This window comes from Nomascus leucogenys, chromosome 3, assembly GCF_006542625.1.
Source record: "Nomascus leucogenys isolate Asia chromosome 3, Asia_NLE_v1, whole genome shotgun sequence".
Taxonomy (NCBI): Eukaryota; Metazoa; Chordata; class Mammalia; order Primates; family Hylobatidae; genus Nomascus; species Nomascus leucogenys.
The window spans coordinates 135105131-135130786 of NC_044383.1; the positions used below are offsets into that span (position 1 = coordinate 135105131).

A 25656-nucleotide genomic window follows, 5' to 3' on the forward strand; every position below is an offset into this window, starting at 1 on the left:
CTGCCCTGCGCCGCTCTGCCAGAACATTCAGACTTGACCTGTCACAGGCCTCTTATTCCAGTCATGAGCAGACACGGCCCAGGAGATGGGCCCTGCCAGACACAGCAGGCTGCCTTCAAGGTGCAACCAGAGAGGTGGTAAAAACCTGGGAGGAGAGCATTTGACTGACTAGGCTGGGGGCTGCCCACCAGTCAAGTCCCCGAGTTCAAGTCCCAGCTGTTCTGTTTCACTAGGCATCAGTGTAAATCACTTGACCTCCATCTGTCTGAAATCGACTCAGCTGGAAAACATTAGAAAGAAAATAGAACATCTACTGAAAACCAAGAGCTGCTTCTGGGATGAACCATTTCCCACCCTTGACCCCTAAATGCTAAAAGACTGAGAGCCATAACCCTTCCTAAGCTGATGACAGGTTTGTTCTCACCACAAAACACTGTATCCCCAGCAAGAGGACATAGAATTACATATAATCATTCCAGGTTGCCTGAAGCCCCCACTCCTTCATGTCTGCAAGTGGCGTTGCCCAACATGCTATGAGTCCATGGACAGCAGCGTTTCTGAAATGTGAATTGAGCTGCCAGGAGTAGGTACATCCTCCTGGGCATGAGATAGAGCAAATGCAGCAAGGACCTGTCCTGAAGAAGCATCGGTCCCTTCCTCCTGGCCTGGTTTCCGCTCTTCTGTTTACTGTGCCATTATCCAAGATGAACCAGTCTGTGGAATTCCACTTTTCTCAAGCATTCTTTGGGACAAGTTTGTCTAGCTGCAAGTTACAAGATTCATCTCTAATTCACAGTTTGTACTAAATACAGGCTTCCTCTAACTTCTTTAAACTACTGTGTGTATCTGTGATCCCATGACTAATAGTAATAATGAGCCTAAAACATCCATGTGAATTAGTACAGGTTGTGCACAAAGAAAAGTGTTAGTAAAAATTGGAAACCCGGCAGGACGGGGGTACCAAACTTGGAGGGTCATTTCTCATTCTCAGAAGTAGCATTACTGCTGTGATGTGCGAGAAATCTGGCAATGATTTTGTGGGCTGGTGATGTTTCCAGCATGGTTGATTCTTCTTACCCCCATAGGACTGCCATGTTGAAAATTTAATGTGTTTTATTACTAATCTTTCAAATGCAGAAGAGAGTTACAACACTGACCACAAACTTCCTTCTAGTCACCTTAAGTTTTGCGCATATCAAATTTACTATTTTCTTTTTCTCCTTTTGGCACACTTTCCTATGTGGTGTCCATCTTTGGAAACTAGTGAAATTCTAGTCCAATGTGTATTCTCAAAGGATAATTCATGAACCAAGTGTGTGCGATAGGCATGAAAAAAAATCATTGTGTTAAATAATTTTGGAAGTGCTGCAGTTCATGGTGTGGTATTACACAGTATGGTAGTATATTCAGAGTATACTAAGGACTCATGTATACTGAAGCATTTTTAAAAGTTAATTTAGCTTTGTTGAATTTCAAATTTCTCAGAAGTATTTGCCATGAAACCCTTATTTGCATAAGTCCCATTGATATCCTGTGGAACTAGTGTCCTGGAGACTACACTTTGAGAAACAATGCTTTAATGCAAATTATTGGATTACATTTTTCCTCATTGGAAGAGTTGCTTTCCTTTTGCTGTGGTTCAATTTTGGTCCATGCATCCTGCTTGAAGAAAATATATTTGCATCAGATGACAAACATGTTGATAAAAAGAAGATGGGGACAAATAACATCTTTAGAAAATAACAAGGAATCATCTTTCAGTTTTGCTTATTCTCCTTATTACATTCCTCTATCTCAGGAAAAAGTAGAAACTCTTTTCAAGGTAAAAATTTTTTATTCTTTTTAAAATTTGGGTACCTTGAATTAATTCATGACTCCCATGAGGATCAGTGCTTAAATCCAACCGAATAAAGGACATCTGTCCCCCTTTCTTCCTTGGGCTACAGTTGCTTGTGCAGCGGAAAGGAAAGCTATGGTGAAACAGAAATCACAGGTGTTTCAAGTAAGGTTTGTGACGGGGATGATGAGATTGCTCAGCTCTGGAGCTCTCAGCTACTACACACTGGGGCACCTGTGTTGTTCAGTGCACTAGGGGGCGCCGTATCCATAACAATTTACTCAAGAAATCACAAGTTCTTTCCAAACCTCCTTTCTCTCCCTTGCTTGCTCATTTTCCTTTATTGCTTTAAAGCAGTATGGCCCAGAAGAAACTCATGGTTGGTGTATTTACCTGGTACATTTACCAGTGTACATACACACTGTTGATCAATAAGTTTTTATCTTTCCCAGGTCTTTTGGCCCGATTTAAGTTTTGTTGCTATTATTTTTAGATTACCATTGTATTTTTAAAATCAGTCTTTATCAGATCATCTTTCCTGAGTTTGTTGTATGACTAAAACATGATGACAACTCTGGTTCAGTAATTAAGAGGTGACCCATGTGATGACTGTCCCAGATAACCATCAGGCAATACCGTAATTGCCACAATAAAGATAAGTAGAAAGTGTGTTTAATGCAAAAAACAAGGCTATAGGAAGATGTCAAGAAAGAGGTATTGCCCTGTTATCAGGGCAGGCCACACTAGAAAACGATTCAGGTAACTCTCAAATTATTTTTATCTACAAAAATTTATTGGCACACATAGGGGCTACATGGGAGGTCAGTAAAAACCTCAGTAAGGAGAAGACCTCATGTGGGATTTGAGCTAGAACAGTGGAATTTGCAGATAATAGCAAGGCAGATCATAAGCAGAAATATCACTCTGCCCTTGCAGCAGATTTGCAAGAAAGAGGCACTGTCATCCCTATTTGTATAACAAGAAACAAAGGCTCCAAGTAGTTAAATAATGAGCCCATGACAGCACAGTAAGGAGCAAGACCAGGATGCACACTCAAATGTAACATGCTCTTGCTTTTTTTTTATTGCTTGTAGGAGGCAAGATAAGATTAAGCCAGATTGCTAAAAATTTTGGAAGAAATTTTTATTTACTATAAGGGCAATGAGGAAGCCTTGGGCATTTCAGAACACAAAACTGACATGAAGAAATCATTTTCCTTCTTCTAAATTAATTAGCACCCTGTGTATCTCACCCAGCCCTGCCTACTTCTTTGTAGATCTCTATTCTCTGTGTAGATAGTTATATGGATTAGGAAACTAAGGCTCAAAGAGGCAAATTGATTTTCAAGAGGTCACATAGTGGGTATAGTTGATTCTAGAACCTTCTGGCTGCTTATCTAGCACTCTTTGTCTACATTATGCTGCCATAGCCAATGTTTAGAAAATCATTTTCATCATTCATTGAATATGTTTATCACATAATAACTTCAGGGTTCCTCGGTGAGCAGCATTTGGACTCTTGGTCTGAGAGTTTGATCAAACATAATAGAGACAACTACTGTTCATTTGGGGCAGTTTTTAAGGCTCTAATTCCAGACACAAACCTGAAATGAGAAGACCCTACCAAACTAAAACCTGTGTTTTACCTGATTTGATCTTTACTACATTCTACCTACACCTTTTTGCACAAATCTGAATTTCAAGGATGTGAAGAGAAAAAAGGGCAGTGTGGTTAGATTTAGACATAAACTTGGTTGAGTAGAAATAAAAAATGTCCCCTTTTCCCACTCCTTGTAAATCACTATCCAACTCCTGGGTGCAGGATATCGAGTGGGGAAGGGGAGGAGTGGGGCAGAAGGAAAAGAAGTCAGGAATCCAGACTTCCCAGTCTCTCCGCCACTTACCTCCCTTCCCCCAAAGACTCCTCTTCATTTCATCTCTGGATTTCCAGGTACTTAACCCCTGTGATGGTCAGGTGAGATAGGAGAGGTTCCTGTTTCAGTTATAACTTGCACTGGGGCTGTTGTCAGCAAATCCAGGCCTCTAGCTATTTTCCAGACTGGTCAGAACACTAACCTGAAACCCAGAAGTAACTGCCAGGGCAGAGGTAAGTCACTGGTGGCTTCTGCCTCTACATAGAGCCTTGGATCCCCCAAACACTCTTAGATCCTGGGAGCCAATGTTTGCCTTTTCTATCTGCCCTCTTTTCTTGGCTTCTCCTTTCTTTCTTTTTAAAATAGCATAAATGAAAAATACAATTCAAAATTGAGTTTATTACTTCAAATATATCTTTGTGCTCCAGTGAATTGACAGGATTTATTTATGCTGTCAAAGTAAATCAAATGAATTTGATTTTGGGGGTGGAGATGAACTTTAAACATACACAAAATGAAAGAAATCACAAAGAAAAAATACTAGAATGTCTGAGTTTCAGATAAAAAAGAACTCAGTTAAAAAGCAAACAAATGAGGGGAAACATTTGTAGCAGACATGGCAGATAAAAGATTGAAAGTGCCAATCTTAAGGGACTTACATAAATCAATAAAAAGAATAAAATGTGCAAATGACATACTCATTCTCGGGCCTTAGCTATTTCAAAAGCTAAGAAACAGGAAAAGTGTTCATCCTCATTAGTAATCAAAGAAGTTTGAACAGAAGCAATGTGGCATCACTGGAGATGCTTTGGGGCAAACATATTTAGGTATGTGAATGCCTGAGATGAGGAGAGAGGATCGTGAAGTACTCACTCTTGCTCTGCTGATGGGAGTAAAATTGGTACATTTCTGAAAAGTAATTTGGTAATTCGGATAAAAACCTACAATAAACACTGAGATTCTATTTTGAAAGCCCTACCCCAAATACTTATTTCGTAGCTATAGCATCAAATCCAAAAATCTAGAATCATCTAAAGATATTAGTCATGTAAGATCAAATTACTCAAAGTCTTAGTCTAAAATGCTGTAATAACAATATCTCTCAACCTTCAAGAAATGTGAACATAGCTTTTACTTGAATTAGAATATGTAGATTATAGTACATTGCTTAAAGAAAAAAATTTAATCTAAATTTAGTCTAAATGAGACTAAAAAAAATTTAATCTCATTATCTTATAGTCACTCTAGATGTAAAGCTCAAAACTCTTTCCTTCTGATTGTGCCACCATAACCAGCCTCCAAAGGTGGAAATGATTTCATCATCACCAGCTTAGCACACTATCCTGGGCAGGCCATTTCTAAGCCCAGTAGAAACATACATTTGCCAAAGGCAGATATAATTTTCCACACTTTCATAGTGGATACAGGTAGGACCAGATTTGAAGTTGGAGCTTTTTGCTTGGGTGGGTTATATTTTAATTAGGAAGGTCATTATGAAATTCCACTAGGTCAAATGTTTCTAGAATATTGTCCCAGTATCTCTTGCTAATTTCATTATAGTTAAACATTTGTTGAAATAGAATTGGCTGTGAAGAGCACCAACCCATGTGACAGTAATTATTCTTGTAGAGAATCTCTACAGATTGGCTGAGATTTTCTCTTTAGCAGAGCTCGGATATCTTCAGTTTGCCAAGTTAATGCAGAGATTCTTTTCTAGCTCATTAAGTTAGAAAAGATAGTTCTTTTTTATACCCATGTAAATGTGTTATCTGAAGCATCACATTCATAAATGAGAGAATAGACTTGTAATTTAAATGGTCATAATCTAGGGTTTAAACAATCCCCTATTGTCTGTTTCTGCATAGAGCCAAGAAGACAAGTTTTGCCTCCTTAACAAACAAGATGATTTCAGGATCTGAACCAAAATTTTCAATTTGTCTGTTTTTTTGTGTTTGTTTTTTTTTCCCTCCCTCTGTCCTGCACAGGGCCAGGCACACAAAGCCAATCACTTTTTGTGTCAAGTAATATGGTGATTTTCTGTACTCCACAATTGGGGTTATGAATATAATCCAAGTTATATTATATGACTACTTATACTTTTGTTAATTGTATGTACTTGTTGGTTTCGGGTGCCAGAAATAATCCAACTCTAACAAGTTCAGACAAAAAGAAAATCTATTGGAAGAGCAGAAGGGTATCTATAAAATCAGAAAAAGAATTGAAAAAGCAAAATGCAAGCAGGACAAGGGTGCAGTCGGGCTCAAGGGCAACTGGAACCAGGGACTGAAATGCTATCTGGTGTTTCTCTCTCTCTCTCCCACCCTCCGCTCTTTTTCTCTTTTCCAGACGAGCAGAAAATGTGCCCCCTTTCCCTCACCAAAAAATAAAAAGCTTCCAAACCTCACTCTAAGAGCTTCTGTCACCACAGAGGAGCTGGCTTCTTGCTAGTTATGGTTCAGAAAAATCTTGGGGAAAGACAATGATTGGTTTAGCTAGTCAGGGCCCCCCATCCTTGGACCAATCAGAAGGCCAGGAGGAGTGTTCCCATGGTATAAATCACTAGATCTCAGAGACTGGTAAATACAGTAGTCCTCGTGGATAAGGAAGATGTGTTCCAAGACCCCCAGTCGATGCTTGGACCCAAGAATAGTACCAAACCCTATATATGATATGTGTTTTTCTATACATACATACCTATGAAAAAAGTTTAATTTTTATTAATAAATTAGGCACTATAAGAGATTAACATTAACTCATAATAAAATAGAACACTTATAAAAAATACTGTAATAAAAGTAAGTGAATGTGCTTCCCCCTCCCCCAACTCACCACCACCCACCCCCAGGCCAAATAACTTAATATTTTTGGACCAAGGTTAACTGAGGGTAACTTAAACTGCAATAAGTGAAACAGAGAATACGAGAGACTACTGTGAATAGAGCCGCCACCAAAAGAGGGTCCACTACAGGGTCTTTTTAGATTTGCTGTCTGTCACCCAGGCTGGAGTGCAGTGGCACCATCGTGGCTCACTGCAACCTCTGCCGCCCGGGTTCAAGCGATTCTCCTGCCTCAGCCTCCTGAGTAGCTGGGATTACAGGCGCACACCACCATGCCCAGCTAATTTTTGTATTTTAAGTACAGATGGAGTTTCACCATGTTGGCCAGGCTGGTCTCGAACTCCTGACCTCATGATCTGCCCGCCTCGGCCTCCCAAAGTGCTGGGGTTACAGGCATGAGCCACCACGCCCAGCCTAGATTTGCTTTTGAAAGCTCTGCCCAGTATTTCTATAACCTGTCAGAAGGCACAGCGACTCTTGTTAACAATAAAATAGTGAAAAAATTTTCAAACAAGACTTAGAGAAGAAAATTAAGATCACCCACAATCTCATCACCCAAATATAAGCACTGTTTACCTTTTAGTGCATATCCTTCCAGTCTGTTGCATGTGCATATATCCTTTTCTATATATATATAATATCACTGAGATCGTGTTAAATATACAACTCTACATACCACCATTCACTTAATATGTAAAAAGAATACTCAATAACATTTTTTACTTATAAATCTCTGTATCAGGGAAGCTGTGACATCAGAATATCTGTGAACTTCTTGAATTTGTGTAGAGAATCATAAAGGTATAAGCATATTGGTATGTACTTCTTTTGGGAAGGGGGTCCATATTTTCATCAGATTCTCAGAATGGTCTGTTACCAAAGAAAAAGGTTAAACACTACAGCATTTAAGTTTTCAAAGCACTTTCACATAAATTACAATACACTCACAGCTGCTACATATTTAATATTTTACTTTTAACTGATCTCAGGTGACATTTAAAGGTTCATTGACACAAGGCAAACCGTACCTTGCAAATACATGCACTTGAACCACAAATGCTCAACCAGACCCTTAGCTTGTGGGTGAGCCGTCCCGCTCCCCAGCATCCCATCACAGGAAAGCTCCCTTAACCTCCCATCATGCCTCACTCTTGTGAAATGGTTAAAACAGCTTACAAAGGCGTGGATAGAGCTGACCCAACCAGTTTAGCCTAGAGATGTTCCACTGCCTCAATCACTAGGGCTCCTGGACAGAGCTTGATTTTAGGGCAAGACCATTCAGATCATTTAAACCCAAAATTGGATCTCTCAGGCAAATTATTGATTCACCTGTATAAATCAAACTAAGTCAGCTATTATTCGAGTCTGCCTTGCATAATGAATTGTACACAACTTCAGTGGACTTCACCCTTCAGAGCCCTCTTTGAGTCTGTTCTGGCTACATTTATTTAATGGTGGCAAAGTTTCCTTTCCACTTTGTGCAGCATAGCTCTCTTCTCTCCACCTCACAGAAGTCATGTTCTCTGTCCCTCGGCACATGCTTGTATCTTAATCTTTATTTTCCAACTCAGTTGTGGAATTCCACCGGGAAAACCCTTTCTTGCTCAAGAAGAACTGCGGGTACAATTTCAGCTCACCTTGGGTCTGTGTTGCCCCAGGGAGCCCAGGCTGAGGGTGAACAAGCTGCAGCTGCCACTTGAACAGCGCGTTCTCAGGTCTTGACGGCTTTGTGTCATCTCTGTCACTTCAGTGCGTCCATTCATTCCATCCCATTCTCTGACTGCCATACTGTTAGGTGTTCATCACAGTCATTTTCCTCAGAGATGGGAAGATCCACTTCTTAATTATAAAATTATTTTATGCTTCTCAAGTGTTTCTTATTTGATTTCATTCAGCCCATGTGAAGCAAAATTTAGAGTTTACATTGATGAATAAAAAAGGTATGTTGATCAAATAGGTTCTTTGCCACTTGGAAAGCGACTGGATCAAATAACAGAAAATCCAGGGGAGACAGCTGGGAATTATAAGGCCCACGTTGTATTCTAGCTGATCCTCGGAACGCCATCCTGATTTTGAGACAGGCTTCCCTGGGGCCTGGTTTCTCATTTTTTTAATGATTCAATGTCACCATCTCCTCCTTGGAATGTGAAGAGTAATTCTGAAATTCTGCTGAAAAGTGCTTTGAGTTTTTCCAAAGAAAATGACCTAATATTACATAAGAGCACATTGCTAAAATAGCTTTCAGTTCCACTAAATATGTATGATGAAAAAACTTGCCCTTCCCTTATGATTGAGCTAAAGTATTATTCTATATAGTAATCAGGGTTTCAGTAAGCCAAATCCACTTGTGTGGATAAAAAAGTACTTGTGAATGATTTTTTTAATCCCTCAAATATCATTTACTTCCATTTCCATAAATGTAGTAGCCTATGTTGTGTCAAAGTCCCTATTTACTATCTTCTGTTTTCTTTATTCATTAATCTGTTATTTCCAGACCCAATATTGGTACCTCACAAAAATTGCTTCTATTTAATTACAACCCTCAGGAGTTATTAGTATGTCATAAAAACTAACGTTGCATTTTCACGTGACAAATTGACAGTAAGTGCAATCGAACATCTAACCAAAGTTTATACACAAATGTCACTGGGCTCTGGGCTCCTGATCCTTAAGCCTATGACAGTTCCATTTTTTTTCAGCCCCCGAACCCAAGTTACTCAAGCAGTCTTGATTGTATAATAGTAAAAAAAAAAAAAAAAAAAAAAAAAAAGTACCCAAGGAAGTTGTTGCTGATGGAAATATTCATTCACTTATTCAATATATGCTTATGAAGGCCCTGCCATGTGCCAAGATCCATGCTAGAAGAGGAAGATTTAGCAGTTACCAAGACAAAGTCTCTGACCTCAAGAAGCTAACATTCTAGGGGAGAAAGGTAATATATAAGGAAACAAATAAGATAATTTGATAATGATAGATATTATCAGGAAAATAAAACAGAGTAATATGATAAAAGATCATTGGATTGGGGTAGGCTTTAGTTAGGCAGCTAATTCATTTATTTAAACAATTTCCCTTACAATTTCAGGATGCATTTCAATTAAACTCTTCTAGATGCCAGAAAGAGGAGTGGGTTTTTTAAGCTTTTTTGTGTATATATTTTAATAATTTATTTTTATTGAGGTATTATTTACATAAGGGAAATGCACAGATTTTATGTGCTAGAAATCAAAATCAATTTTTTTCCGATTACCAGGGAAGTTTTGTTAGAGTTTGGACTGTCAGCTGATTGGTTGGCTTGGGCTTTTTTCTTTTATTATTATTTTTAACTGACATATAATTGTACATATTCATGGGGTACTTTGTGATATTTCAATACGTGTATACAATGGATAATAAAACAGGGTAATTTGTGTTGGGAATATCCAAAGTCCTCTCTTCTAGCTATTTGAATATACACAGTCAATTGTTGCTACTTATAGTCATCCTATTGTTTAGATTTTTAACCACCAATTTCTAACAACTGTTTTCATTGCTTTTTATAATCTAGCTGGAGGACAGATTCCCATTCTCTTCTCCCTTTTAGAGATTAAGGAAAACCAAGACCTTTGACTAAGAATAATTGCACCTGTACTAATAATCAGAGTAGCCATGTATGGCCTCTTTCTGACGCAGCAGCCAGGAAAACGTACCCAACACCATCCTGCGTTAAAATTGCCTCACTTGAATTTTAACAAATCTGCATCATGGAAAGAAGGAACACGTACATGATGTAACTCATGGAGCATGTTCCACTTCTTGCTAAGATGTTTTTCTCTGTTCTCTGCATCCATATATTCCTAAGTATGAAAACGGATTCAAGGAGTGAAAAGGAGACTACAAAGCAAAGTAAGTTTGATCAGAAATGATGTTTCAACTCATTAAGGTAAAAAGTGACTTCCAGAAATCTTTTATGAATACTTGAATGGCAAAAATATATCAAAATAATGCTCCCCTCAAGAGAAAAAGAAAAATAAAAGGGCAAGAGATAGTGTTGATCTTGATTTTGAAACCAAAGATTCCTAAATTCTTAAACTCTTAATTCAGCACCTTATTTTGGTTTTGGGGAAAATCTAGTCTCAGTTCAGTGATGCTTTTAATTCACAAGAATATGAAAACTGGATTAGTTACGAGAACCAAGAAATGAATAGTACACACACACACACTCACAAGAGCACACAACACAAAACACACGTACACACTCAAATCGCCATTTGCACTTTTGCTTATTTAACTGCATCAAAATCAGGCACCTCTGCCCCTTTAAGGGATGCGCTTTCAGCTTCTGCATGCCACTATTTCCTCTACCTGTCACATCTGCCACCAAGTTTCCTACCATGGTCAGAGAACCAGTTTAAAGTCACCAAACAGAAAACAAACAGCCCATAAGCAAAGATTCCAGACAGCCAAAGACACTAGCATTTGCCTAGCTGCCTGGCTCCCTCCCCAGTGCTGAGGATTCAGACTTCAGTTTAGTGCAGGCCTCCTGGAAGCCCTGCCTGACCTGGCCAAGGCTAGACAGGGCCCCTTGGTGCTCCTTCCCAGGGTAGCGCTCACCATGCTACATTGTAAATGCCCATTTACCCATTGTCTCATCCCCCAGACCACATTCTCTGTGAGGGCAACACCTTGTCTTCTTCACTGCAGCATCCATGGCACTTAAATGCAGCACTCAGAATGAAGGAGTGAACAAATGAGCCAATGGGTGAGTGGCTGAATGAATGAAGTGAACTAATTGTTTTTCACTGAGCAAAGGAAGGCGGAGAACACGGAGTGAGAAACAGGAGGGCAGAGTAAACAGGAGAGATAGAGAAAGAAAGTGACAGAGTCTTGCCACCTCTGGGAAACCAACACTAGTGTCCCAACACGACCAGAATCCCCCTGGTCAGCTTCTAAGGAACACTCTCTGGGTGTTTTATTTAAACATTTCACATGGCTCACACCTGTAATCCCAGCACTTTGGGAGACCAAGGTGAGAGGATCACCTGAGGTCAAGAGTTCTAGACCAGCCTGGCCAACATGGTGAAACCTCATCTCTACTAAAAAATCCAAAAATAATTAGCTGAGTGTGGTGGCGTGCCCCTGTAGTCCCAGCTACTCTGGGAGGCTGAGGCAGAAGAATCACTTGAACCCAGGAGGCGGAGATTTCAGTGAGCCGAGATTGTGCCACTGCACTCCAGCCTGGGCGACAGAGGGTGACTCCATCTCAAAAAAAAATTTTTTAAATCTAAACAATAATAATAAGTGAAGAGGGAAAATCATTCAATATGAGAATCCCCCTCTAAAGGAGCCAAGGAGGTAGGTCTAATAATTCAGACTGTTCCTCTTCTCCATGGTGTGTGGAATGATTTACTGCATCCATAAAGGAAATTGCAGGAGAGCTGAGAGACGCTCCAGAGGCCCTGAAACCGGGATGGCGCAGACACAGAGCTGTGTCTGAAGATGTGGCTCCCGGGACTGGAGGGTCTGCAGCTGCCCTGAGTCCACAGGTGACGGTATTCAAAAGAGGAGCGGCGTCAGCAGTGGCTGTGTCCCACGGCTGATTAACACAACAGAATGTACAGTCAGCAAGGGGGAGCTGCCTGTCAGGCTGTGGACTTACTGTCTGTCCCAGACTGGCTTTGTTCAAATTTAAGGGCATTGTAATATTTAATACAGCCTGTAGCAATCTCGTACCATTTGTAAAAATCATGAAAACATTTAGTATAGAAAAAATATGTTCAAATTTCAACCTAGAAAAATAACTGTGTATAGAACAGAATAAAAAAGGGTTCAGAAGAATATTAGCTGATTAACATATTCTTTTGAGTTAAGAAACTAGAACCCAGATATACGGACACAACCAGGAAGGAAAGTGGGAATCTTAAAGGAAGAAGAAGCTTCAGGTTAAAGAAGAGATGACCTTTGACTAAGAAGTCCCTAGTAGTCATACTTAAAGCTTATCACCAAACTTGAACCAATTGTACAGTGTCAGTTAGTAAATTCTAAATCAAATGATCAGCATGTTACCTAGGACACGGCTGCAGCCGTGCGTTCCAGCCGCTATGCTATTCTTTTGCTATGAGGAGTTACTCTGTGTAAAGCAGGGGTCCCAGACTTTTATGAACCAAGAAAAAAAAATTAATAGAAACATGGAACCAAAATAGGACTGTCAGCTTCTTTTCCCCACTGGTCAAGTAAAAATATGAAGCAAAAAAAGGAAGAGGAGAGAAGGGAATTACTATCTACCATCACCATGATTTGGGGCAAAGAATAGACATTTTCACATCAAAAAACTAAGACCATAATCTCCAAATTTAAAAAGATGTGATTTTGTATTTAAGAAAACAGTCACTCATTGTTCTTTTCTCACAGGCAGGCTTTGGGGAACCAGGGGATGGAAGAGTGGAGAAGAATATGGGCTTTGTAGTAACACAGTTCAAATATCAACCCTGCCACCTATTAACGAGGGCAGATTACTTCAGGTTCCTCAGACCTAGGATCTGTCTTCTGTGAAAGAGGCATATGTGCTTTACAGGTAATTGTGAGAAGGAACTGAGACAGATACATTAAGGCGTAATAAATGCTAGCACCTTCTTCTGGTGAGGATCTTTGGCCGTCAAGACTAGGTGTGTGGGGTTTGGAGACATGGGGAGAGAGAAGGCCTCACTCTCAGCACCCTGCTCCCCAGTGTGAAGGCTCCCCTCTTTTGAATCACAAACTCTGCTCAGGCCTGGGTTTTGTGGAGTCTTGTCCTCTTCCTCCCTGTTAGAGAGTCTAATTTAAAACTGATCTCACCTGGCTAAAGAGGATGCCTGAAGCCGAGAGTTAAGTGGGGGGAGGGACCTCTGCATCCTCCCATCCTCAGTTCTCCTTGGCCTGGCCAGGAACTGCTAGGACACCCATCATTTTGATTTAGAATGAAACTGATTTGCCTGTCGGCTATCAAGACAGATGGAATAAGGGTTGCCAAAAAACAGAATTTGGCCGTGGCTATTTCTTACATAGACCTTTCCAGCTACAAGATTGATATCAGAGTGTAACATGCGGCTGTAAATGTAAAGAGAGTTAGGTTTGATCACAGCCCTCCCTGTTTCCCTCCTGCAGGCAAATGACAGGCAGGGTTTTAAGGAAAAAGCTAAGGCTCTGGGTTTGAGAGTCAGATGTTAAGTTAGGGACAAAATGGTTTAACCTCCTCCCTGGGATATGCTGAGATACCATTCCAAATATTAATTTGCTCAGAATTCAAATTGAACTCTGCAGCTACCTCATTTGAGAGGAAAATAGAGCTCTGAGAACAATGGCTTTTCCCAGCATCTCCTTAGGAAAGCCCCCTGGACTGGCTGTCAGGAGACCCAGGCTCGAAACCATGGCTTTATTGTTCATCTTTTATGCCTCAGTTTCCCAATAGGAATATATGACTAATACTAGTGTTTTCTTCTGACAAGACTGTGGTAAAGACCAAAGAAAACTATACATTTGAGAAAGTTCATAGCACTAGTACAATAAGGTATAATTTTGATTATGATCATGTTCATGGAATTTTCAGCTTCATTCTTTCTTTTAAGGCTTAAAGTTTAAAATAAAAACACTTTAAATAAAATTTCAGGTGCAACGGCTCACATCAGTGGTCCCAGCTACTTGGGAGGCTGAGGTGGGAGGAGAGCTTGAGCCCAGGAGTTCAGGACCACCCTGAGCAACATAGAGAGACCCCATCTCAAAAAATCATAATAAAATAAAATAAATATTTGTTCAGGCCTTCAAGACCTCACTGAGAACTTAACTTTCAGCCATGGCTTACTCAGAAGCCATCAAGGGGCTCTGGCCCCTTGGAGAGCCAGGCCGCATGGGCTTCTGCCCCACCACGAATTCCAGTTCCGTAGCCTGTGGAACCTCAAGATGCTCCTTGGGGTTCTTGTGTTTTCTAGAGAGCTTTATCTTTTTGTGGCCTCTACGCCCTTTGGTTCTTGCTTCTTTGGGTTGAAGGTTTGGGGGAGGGCAAGTAGGGAATAGAGAATAAACAAAGACAGGCAATGTGTGGTTGCTCATGCCTGTAATCCCAGCACTTTGGGAGGCCGAGGCGGGCAGATCACTTGAGGTCAGGAGTTCAAGATCAGCCTGGCCAACATGGCAAAACCCCATCTCTACTAAATATACAAAAGTTAGCCAGGTGTGGTGGCAGGTGCCTGTAATCCCAGCTACTCGGGAGGCTGAGGCTGGAGAATTGCTTGAACCTGAGAAGCGGAGGTTGCAGTGAGCCGAGATCATGCCACTGCACTCCAGCCTGGGCAACAGAGGAAGACTCTGTCTCAAAAAAAAGACAATAAACAAAGACAGGTTTTATAGCACACAAGGACGCCCCATAAAACAAGCCTTCACATGGATGGTTGGCCCCTCACCTGCCTGGCCCTTTTTCTCTTTCCTTTCTTCTCACCCTCTTCATTCATCTCCCCTGTTCTTCAGGTGTGAAACCCTCCAATTCCCCAATGTATACTGAAGAGCATGTTTCCTTTCCTGATATCTTGCTGCTGGCTGGCATCCAAAGGTGTTGCCAATCCAAGCAAGTTTTTAAAGGAATTTTTTCAGACAAAGGAAGATTCTTCCTCAGGAGGAGTTTAGATGCCAGCTGTTAAGAGCTGTTGGGTAAAATAGTGCCGTCACCAACTGCTGTGTGAATAAACCAGTGCTTCTCAAAATGTGGTCCTCACACCCCAACACCAGCAGCCTCAGCATCACCTGGCCACTTACTAAAAATACAGATTTGGGCCAGGTGCAGTGGCTCACGCCTGTAATCCCAGCACTTTGGGAGGCTGAGGCGGGAGGATCATGAGGCCTGGCCAATGTGGTGAAACCCCTTCTCTACTAAAAATACAAAAAATTAGCCAGGCATGGTGGCAGGCACCGGTAATCCCAGCTACTCGGGAGTCTGAGGCAGGAGAATCGCTTGAACCCAGGAAAAGGAGGTTGCAGTGAGCCGAGACTACGCCACTGCACTCCAGCCTGGGCAACAGAGCAAGACTCCATTAAAAAAAAAAAAAAAAAAAAAACAATTTGGGAACCATCAGACACTCTTGGAGTGCAGCCCAGCAGCCCAGCAATCTGTTTTTAACAGAAGCCTCCAGGAGATTCTGATACTGGCTGAAGTGTGAGAACCACTGACCTGTCAAAGGACCAGCAGCATGTCCACCTTCCACCAGCATAGTGCTTGTGGACAGCAAAGGTTCAATAAATACTTGTTAAATAAATGAACAGGCAGACTACTGATGCCGTGTGAAGAGGAAGAGGAAATAATATAAAACACAATTTCTGCTCCTGGAACCTGAAATAAGCCCAGTGAGAAAGCAATGTAAGGATCTGAAGTCTTACAACAGCAAGTCAACTTACAGACACTGAGCCTGTGTTTCTAATGATGCAGATGAGTATACCAAGACAGCACAACCGTAATGGTGCTCAGGAGCAGAGCTGCCCTGGACACAGCTGTCAGCCCCTCCACCTCCCATCCTGTGCCCCGGGAATTCTCAGTTCCACACTCCCTCTTGAATGGTTCATGTCAGAGGATAATGAACTACTGAATTTTATGGTTCAGACCCGAATCTATAAGGCTCACAGGGAGAATGCAGTGTGGGCTGCAGGAGTTGTGGAACTCATGCTGAGTATTTTTTTTTTTTTTTCCAGAACAAGAAAGATCTAGATGAGCAGAGATTTATGGAATTTACTTTTCCAGTTTTGGTAGCATTCCAAAGCTTGAGGAGAAAACGTGCAGCAAGCTTTTCTTCATTGGGACTAGATTGTATTTGCCCAAAGAAGGAAGACAGATCCAATAAACCAGGCCAAGATACTTGCAGATACCCCAGGCCTAGCGTGAAACTGTGGCTGGTGCTACTGCCCCTCTGCAGTAGCTCTGAAATGTGCCTGGTCTCCTCCATCCTTGATAGGAGGTTTGCCTTTCCCATCGCCTTGATGCTGCTCCTGGCTTTCTCATTTCTCTCTTCTTGGGCATGACTACCTCTCTTCCTTTGTCCATGCATTCATGGTATATTGATCATCAGCAGTAGTAAAGTCTGCCTGTTTCTTTGAATGAGAGGTTCCTCCAGCCACAGGTCCACATCACTGCCAGCAAAAGGCCCTCTAAGTGGTCATGACTTGGAGTCCTTGGGGTTTGGATGGAGGAGAGTGGGAGGTATGAAAAAGCCAAGTGAAACCTTGATGATTTCCTTTCAAAGAAAGTAGGCTGGTGCCCAGGGGAGGTCCAAAGAAAGGAATGCTGAATTCGCTAATTCTGAAAAGAATGACTAAGCTTTAACCTTTAGCACATTACAGCCTGCAAGTGACATTTCCCATAAAACCTCCAGCAGCTAAACCTGACACACTATTCGAATAATTTAATTAAATAAGAAAGGAAAAAAGGAAGAAAATGCCTATAGAGGTTTTCAAGAACTTGAAGTGTGACACCTATGCAGGAGTTAAAAGTTGTCTTTCAACAGCATTATAGCTTGGTAAGCAATGGAGAACCCAACTAATCATTAATAAGTGGTTTTGTTAGAATTTTTGTTAAACTAAAGATAAATACACTATGTTTAGCTACTGGGGTAATCTAAACTAGTCTGTGAAAGAAAAGGTTAACTGAAATTGGGATGCCTGCAAATCATCTAGAATTTTAGTGGATCTTATTTTTTAAAAACATCATCACAGATTTATGTGTAGAGGGAAGTGGTAAGTGAAACAGAAAATCAGTAATTAGATTACAGAGCTTCCAGAGGTTAAAAAATACTTTCCAAGTTATACACAGAACAATCCTCTGCAATTATGCTGATTACATGGCAAGTAAATACCTGTGTATTCTGACTTCAGCAACTACAGTATTACTGTCTACTAGTGGGAGGAAAGCACACTTCTGAAGGTCACTGAGCATTTGATGACTAGAAATCTAGATATCCTTGATAGTTAAACAGCAACATACTAAAGATGAAAAACACTATCTCTTTCATCTAATTTTTTTCAGGTCAGCTCACTCAATCTTTTCATGTAATTTTTGAGCATGATCTCCTTCTCTTGGAAGGAGATCAAGATTCCAGTAATGTAACTACCATGGGGCCGGTGTGCAGACTCAGGGCTCTGATTCAAGGAATCTGAAACAAACCCTCGTACTACCCAGAACTCAGGAAGTCTAATTCTTAGCCTGAAAAATGACCTGAAGTTACATATTTCTCCCCTTTGAGTAACAGCTAAATCCACTCACTCAATGGACAAGCATTTCGTGTGTGGGTGTGTGTGTGTGTGTGAAGTATATAATTTTTATAATTTTAAATAACATTTTAGATAGATAGACATCCTCAAGCAAGAACCTAAGTGTTTTTTTGGGCTTCATCTATCATACTAGTTGCTAAGAGATTTTAAAGGAAGTTGAACATTAACTCTACAGATACCAGGTTAGATACATCTTCATAAGCTGAGGAATAATTGGGATCACAGGAATCAAACAAATCCACACACTGAAAATCACAGTCACTATATAAAGAAAAGGAAGCTGCATAGGAAAGCTTCTGGTACTGAGGTTGAGATCATACTGCAATGGAAATTATTTGAATTCTAAGCCAACATAAGAAAAAAAGAATTTATTCTAAAATTTATTGAACAAGTTTGGAGCAAGCATCAATGACCATATGCTTGGAAATGCTGCATGGGATGATAAAGGTTTATTATTGTTCTCAGACAGGTCCAGTGTAGTTCACAATGGTGGACACCAGCTGTCTGTTGATGTGTATACTTTGTATAGAAAACATTCAAGGTCACAGTGGCTGGTGCCCTGAGTAGAGATAGTGCTTTCCAGTGTTAAGGAGGCTTAAAGCACGATGGGATAGATCTGTGTGGTTTTCCCTCCATGCACAAAGCAGAAAGAAGTCTGCTCCTGTCCTATCTCCCCACACATCTCCCCCACCACTACCCCTACATACACATTCTTTCCCAGCAGCCTGCACCTTCAGAAAGGGGAAATTCTCATCACACATTCAACTCTTAAAGAAGCATAAGGAAATGACCAGTCTTAAGGACCCTCCAGGGACACTGTTTCTCCTGTCCTTCCCTTTACTGCTGTGTCTACTCTCTTCAGCCAAAGGGTGTCATGGAAAAAAAGAGAAGGGGCACCCAAGCCAGACTCTCAGTTATTAAAGAGGCACCAATCATTGAGACTGTAAGAACTAAGCCAATACAATGACCATTCAAGTAAGATCTTAGGATTTCTGGTGACTGTATACTCAGCTATATGCTGTTTAACTGAGGATCTCAATGATCCAGGTGTGTTTGTCCATGTTCAGAGTGAAGAGGCTGCGGGTTACAGATAATGAATCCCCATTGATCCAAAGTTATTGTGGATAAAAGCATTCTAGCTAATTGTCTATTCATCCTAATAGCTATTTACTCAGTTCTATTAATATTGCCCTCAGAGTTTGCATTCATGTCTGGTTCCCCCAGCTACCCTGTGAACTTCTGCAGGGCTTATTCCTTCATTCACCTACCAGTGGCTACTCAGAACTTCACATTTGGAGACATTCCAAAAATGTGTATTACCTCCCACAGCTTCTTGCCTTGAGGCCCTCCTCCTTCTGGTAAGCCTAAGATGCCATTTTGAGAATTTAACACTGTGCTATTCCCCACCCTTGGTTTGAGTTCAGGCTGACATGAGCTGCTGCCCAGCCAAGGACAGACAGGGAAACCAGGCTATTTTATGCACATCCAGGACAATACTCACTGCCCTGCAGTGGGCTGCTATGAAACTGAGATGTGAGTAGATCGCACTCCCCACAGCTTCTGGCCTATGCTGCTTGCCTGGGATGGATACCATCCTCCCTGGTCCCAAGCCCAAGACACTATTTTGAGACATTAATGCTGGGCTTGAGACTTTTGGGCTGAGCTTGGGCTAACATGGCTGCAGCCACCACCTGGCCAAGGAGGGACAGGAAAACCAGGTTCCCCTATGCATGCCTAAAACAATATCTACCACTCTGCTATGGGCTGCTATGAAACTCAGACTTGAATGGGCTGCACTCCCCATAGCTTCTTGCACACACTGCTTGCCTTAGCGGGCCCTCATATTCTCTTGTCACAAGCCCACAGCTAGCACCATTTTTAGAGTTTAACCCCGGGCTATGTCCCACCCTCAGACCAAGCAGAGGTGATGTGGCTGCAGCTGCCACCCAGCCAGGGAAGGGACAGGGGAGACAAAGCTCCCTTAAGCACACTTAGGACAAGACCCACTACCCTTCTACAGGCATCGTGGGGTGGAGGACTGGCTCATCCAACCCATTGCAGCTTCTAGCAATACCTACTTGAACTGCTTGGGTCCTAGTGGGTTGCTCCACCACTGCTACTGCCATCACCCACATGACACCAGCTTCCCAGGGTCCTGAGAACCCATCCACACACCTAGCCCACTACTACAACTAGCTTCTAAGCAAGCCACCTGGAGCCCCAAGAATCAGTGCTCCAGAGTCCACTAACACCAGAGCCAGTACCTAAAAACAGGCACATTCATTCCACTGCTGCTACTTGGGCCTGAACACTGGCTCAGTTGGTGTCCAAGTCCCCAGCAAAACTTCACCACAACCTCAACTAATAACTGTACTCTAAGTCACCAAAGAAATCACAGATACCACTGATACTGTATATTGCCAAGGAAGTCACACAAAGATCACAGTACCACAGGCAACCAAAATCAAAGTCAAAGTAGTTTACTCAATCAACATACATACATTCCTAGGAAAAAATTCTCCCCCACAAAAGCAATTTCAAAAAAAAATGAAACAAGCAACTGCTATACTAGATGAGCAGATATCAACAGAAAGACACAGGAAACATGAAAAACATGGAAATACGACATCATCAAAGGACAATAAGAATTGCCCAGTAACAGATCTCAATCAAAAAGAATTCCCCAAAATGCCAGATAAAGAATTCAAAATATTGATTTTAAAGAAGCTCAATGAGATGCAAGATAATCTGAAAACCAATACAAAGAAACTAGAAAGTCAACTCAGGCTATGAATGAGAAATTTACCAAGCAGATAGATATGTTTTTAAAAGGCAGAAATTCTGGAACTAAAACATTTATTGAAGAAAATGCAAAATACATTCAAAAGATTCAATAATAGATTACACCAAGTAGAACACAGAATCTCAAAACTTGAGTTGGGGTCTTTTGAAATAATCCAGTGAGACAAAAATAAGGAAAAAAGAACTTTAAAATGAACAAAGTCTTCAAGATGTCTGGTATTATATAAAACAAGCAAACTTACGAATTATCACTATTCTCAAGGAGGAAGAGACATCAAAAAGTTTAGAAAACCTATTTAAGAAAATAAGTGATGAAAACTTCCCAAGTCTATCAAGACATTTAGACATCCAGATCCAGGAAGCCCAATGATCTCCAGGTAAATACACTGCACAAAGACTTCATCGTGGCATATTATATTTAGAATGTCTAAAGTCAAAGTGAAAGAAATAATTTTAAAATTAGCAAGAGAAAAATGTCTAGTTTCCTATAAAGGAAACACCATCACGCTAACAATGGATTTTTCAGCAGAAACCTTACAGGCCAAAAGAGAATGAGATTGCATTTTCAAAGTACTGAAATGAAAAAATAAAATAAAATAAATAACTGTCAGCCAAGAATTTTATATCCTGCCAGAATAAGCTTCATAAATGAAGGAGACATATAGGCTTTCCTAGACAAGCAAACCTTGAGGGAATTTGTCACCACTAGACCCATTCTACAGGAAATGTCCAAAGGGATCTTAAGTATGGAAACAAATATTCACCATCACAAAACACATGGAACTGTAAAATGCACTGTTCTTATAAAACAATCACATGAAGGAGGAAAGGAAAGGAATCAAATGACAACATGATAGAATTTCATCCAACCACAAGGACAACAAGACAGAGAAAAAGAGAGAAATACACTTTTAAAATAACTAAAAACAATTAACAATATGACAGGATCAGAGCAATGTTAACCTCACATATCAATGTTAACCTTGAATATAAATAGATTAAATGTTCCACTTAAAAGACACTGATTGGCAGAATGGACAAAAAGTCATGATCCAAGTATATGCTGCCTACAAGAAACTCACTTTACTCATAAAGACACATATAAACTAAAAGTAAAGGGGTGGAAAAATATTCCACACAAGAAGAAACCAAAAGCAACGAGTAGCTATATGGATAACAGATAAAACAGACTTTAAATAAAAAACAATTTAGAAAAAGACAAAGGAGGTCATTATGTAATGATAAAGGGATCCTCAACAGGAGAATATAATAATTCTAAATATGTAGCACTCAACATTGTAGGACTTTAATTCATAAAATAAATATTACTAGACCTAAAGAAAGAAAGAAAGAAAGCAATACAAATAAGAGGGGACCACTTTAACACCTAACTCACAGCACTAGACAGACTGTCAAGACAGAAAATTAACAAAAAACATTGGGATAAATTGGATTTCAGACCAAATGAACTTAACAGACATTTATTAAACATTTTACCCCAAAACTACAGAATACACATTCTTTTCATCAGCACATGAAACGTTCTCCAAGACAGACCACGTTAGGCCACAAAACAATTCTGAACAAGTTTTTAAAAATCAAAATTCCATCAAGTATCTTTCTGCATCACAGTGGAATAAAGCTAGAAATCAATACCAAGAGGTACTTTAGAGCTTTCTCATACAAACATGTGGACATTAAAATTCATGCTCCAGAAGACTCACTGTATCAATGAAAAAATTAAGACAGAAATTAAGATATTTTTCAAAATAAATGAAAATGAAAATAAAACATTCCAAAACCTGTGAGATACAGCAAAAGCAGTGCTAAGAGTTAAATTTATGGTATTAAATGCCTACATCAAGAAGTAGAATAGCAGGGTGATTATAGTCAATAATAATTTAATTGTACATTTTAAAATAACTAAAAGAGCATAACTGGATTGTTTGTAACACAAAGGATAAATACTTGAAGGGATGGATACCCCCATTTTACATAATATTATTATGCATTACATGCCTATATCAAAACATCTCACATAACCCATAAATATATACACCTACTATGTATCCACAAAAATTAAAATTAAAAAATACTTTGAAAAAAAGTAAAAATAACAAATAACAACCCAATGTTGCACCTCAAGGAAATAGAAAAGCAAGAACAAAATAAAGCCAAAGTTAGCAGAAGAAAAGACATAACAAAGATCAGAGCAGGACTAAATGAAACAGAGACCAAAATAATATAAAGGATCAATGAAATGAAAAGTTGGTTCTTCAAAAAGATAAACAAAATTGATAACCCACTAGCTAGAATAACCAAGAAAAAGGAGAGAAGATCCAAATAAACACAATCAGAAATGAAAAAGGAGACATTACAATTGATACCACAGAAATACAAAAAGAAAAAGAAATAATAGCCTCAGCAGAGACTATTATTATTGCTGTATGAACAGCTATATGCTCACAAACTAGAAAACCTAGAGGAAATGGACAAATTACTGGAAACACACCAGCCTCCTGAGATTGAAACAGGAAGAAATAGGACTCCTGAATGGAGCAATAATAAGTAGTAAAATTGAAGCAGTAATGTAAAAAATCTTCCAACAAAAAAAGCCCAGGACCAGATGGATTCACGGCCAAATTGTACCAAACATACAAAGAAGAACTAATACCAATCCTCCTGAAATTATTTTTAAAAAAATTTAAGGAGTGAGGTATTCTCCCTAACTCATTCTACAAGGCCAGTATCAACCTGATACTAAAACCAGACAATGGCACAACACAAAAATAAAACTACAGATCAATATCCCTGATGGATGTAAATGAAAAAATCTTCCACAAAATAGTAGTAAATCAAATCCTACATTGCATCAAAAAGTTAATACACTATAATCAGTTGGGTTGTATCCCGGGGATGTAAGGATGTTTCAACATATGAAAATCAATAAATGTGATACATCGAATAAACAGAATTAAGGGCAAAAACCATATAATTATCTCAATAGATGCAGAAAAAGCATTCAATAAAATTCAGCATGCCTTAGTGATAAAAATCTTCAAGAAAGATGAAAAGAACCTAGGCCTGGAAAGAATTTACCCCAACATAATAAACGCCACATACAACAAACCCACAACCAACATCATATTTAATGGGGAAAAGTTGAAAGCATTCCCTATAAGAACTGGAACAAGACAAGGATGTCCACTTTCATCATTCTTATTCAACATAGCAGTGGAAGTCCTCACCAGTGCAGTCAGGCAAAAGAAAAAAAAAAAAAGATAAAAGGCATCAAAATCAGAAAAGAAGAAGTCAAATTACCCCTTTTTGCTGATGATTAATCTTATATCTAGAAAACCCTAAATGACTCTAGCCAAAAAATTCTTAGATTTGATAAATGAATTTAGTGAAGTTTTAGGATACAAAATTTCTGTACAGAAATCAGACACATTTCTATACAACAATCATGACCTAGGCAAGGACCAAATCAAGAAAGCAATCCCATTTACAATAGCTATAAGAATATGTTTAACCAAGGAGAATAATGGTCTCTATAAGGAGAATGACAAAACACTGATGAAAGAAATCATAGATGACACAAACAAATGGAAAAACATCCTGTATTAGTTCGTTTTCACACTGCTATAAGCAACTGCCCAAGTCTGGGTAATTTTATAAAGGAAAGAGGTTTAATTGACTCACAGTTCAGCCTGGCTGGGGGGGCCTCAGGAAATTTACAATCATGGTGGAAGGCAAAGGGGAAGAAAGGCACTTTCTTCACAAGGCAGCAGGAAGGAGAAGTGCCCAGCAAAGGGGGAAGAGTTCCTTATAAAACTATCAGATCTCATGAGAACTCACTCACTATCATGAGAACAGCATGGGGGAAACCACCCCCATGATTCAATCACCCGCACCTGGTCTCTCCCTTGATGTGGGGACTATGAGAATTAGAATTCAAGATGAGATTTTGACAGCCAAGCCATCCCGTGCTCATGAACAGAAAAAATCAATATTGTTAAAATGACCATAGTACCCAAAGCAATCTACAGAGTCAATGCAATTCCTGTCAAATTACCAATGTCATTTTTCACAGAATTAGAAAAAATGATCCTAAAATTCACATGGAACCAGAAAAGAGCCCAAATAATGAAAGTAATCCTAAGCACAAAGAACAAAGCTGGAGGCATCACATTACCTGACTTTCAGTTATACTACAAGGGCTATAGTAACCAAAACAGTGTGGTACTGTTATAAAAATAAACACATATATCAATGGAACAGAATAGAGAACCCAGAAATAAAGCCACATCCCTACAACCAAGTGATCTTTGACAAAGTCAGCAAAAATGTACATTGGGGAAGTGACATTCTATTTGATAAATGGTGCCAGCAAAATTGGATAGCCATATGCAGAAGAATGAAACTGGATCCGTATCTCTCACCATATATGAAAATTAACACAAGATAGATGAACAACCTAAACATAAGACCTGATACTATAAAAACCCTCGTTTTCTTAAAAATAAGAAAACCTAGGAAAAATGCTTCTGAACATTGGCCTAGATAAAGAATTTATGACCAAGTCCTGAAAAGCAAACACAATAAAAACAAAGGTAGACAAATGGGACTTAATTAAACTAAAAAGCTTCTGCACAGCAAAAGAAACAACAGAGTAAACAGACAACCTACAGAATGGGAAAAGTATTTGCAAACTACGCATCCAACAAAGAGCTAATATCCAGAATCTACAAGGAACTCAAACAACTCAACAAGAAAAAAGCAAATAACCTCATGAAAAAGTGGGCATAGGACATGAATAGACATTCCTCAAAAGAAGACATAAAGTGAGGCCAGGCTCAGTGGCTCACGCCTGTAATCCCAGCACTTTGGGAGGCCAAGGTGGGCAGGTCACAAGGTCAGGAGTTTGAGACCAGCCTGGCCAACATAATGAAACCCCGTCTCTACTAAAAATACAAAAATTAGCCGGGCATGGTGGTGCACACCTGTAGTCCCAACTACTAGAGAGGCTGAGGCAGGAGAATCGC

At 39.8% G+C, this 25656-nt stretch overlaps 1 protein-coding gene across 5 annotated transcripts in view; it reads left to right on the top strand.

Moving 5' to 3' along the window:
* Positions 1–25656, top strand: part of UST (uronyl 2-sulfotransferase) — a 421134-nt gene that overhangs the window by 335467 nt on the left and 60011 nt on the right. For 2 of the 5 annotated variants that reach the window (XR_004029389.1, XR_004029388.1), the window contains exons 9-12: positions 9381–9479; positions 10095–10469; positions 12938–13100; positions 16238–17058. The gene's annotated coding sequence lies outside the window, so the exon portion shown is untranslated. Of the gene's footprint in view, positions 1–9380; positions 9480–10094; positions 10470–12937; positions 13101–16237; positions 21657–25656 lie in introns of those variants that run through there. The other 3 variants (XR_004029391.1, XR_004029390.1, XR_004029392.1) reach the window with 3 other exon arrangements.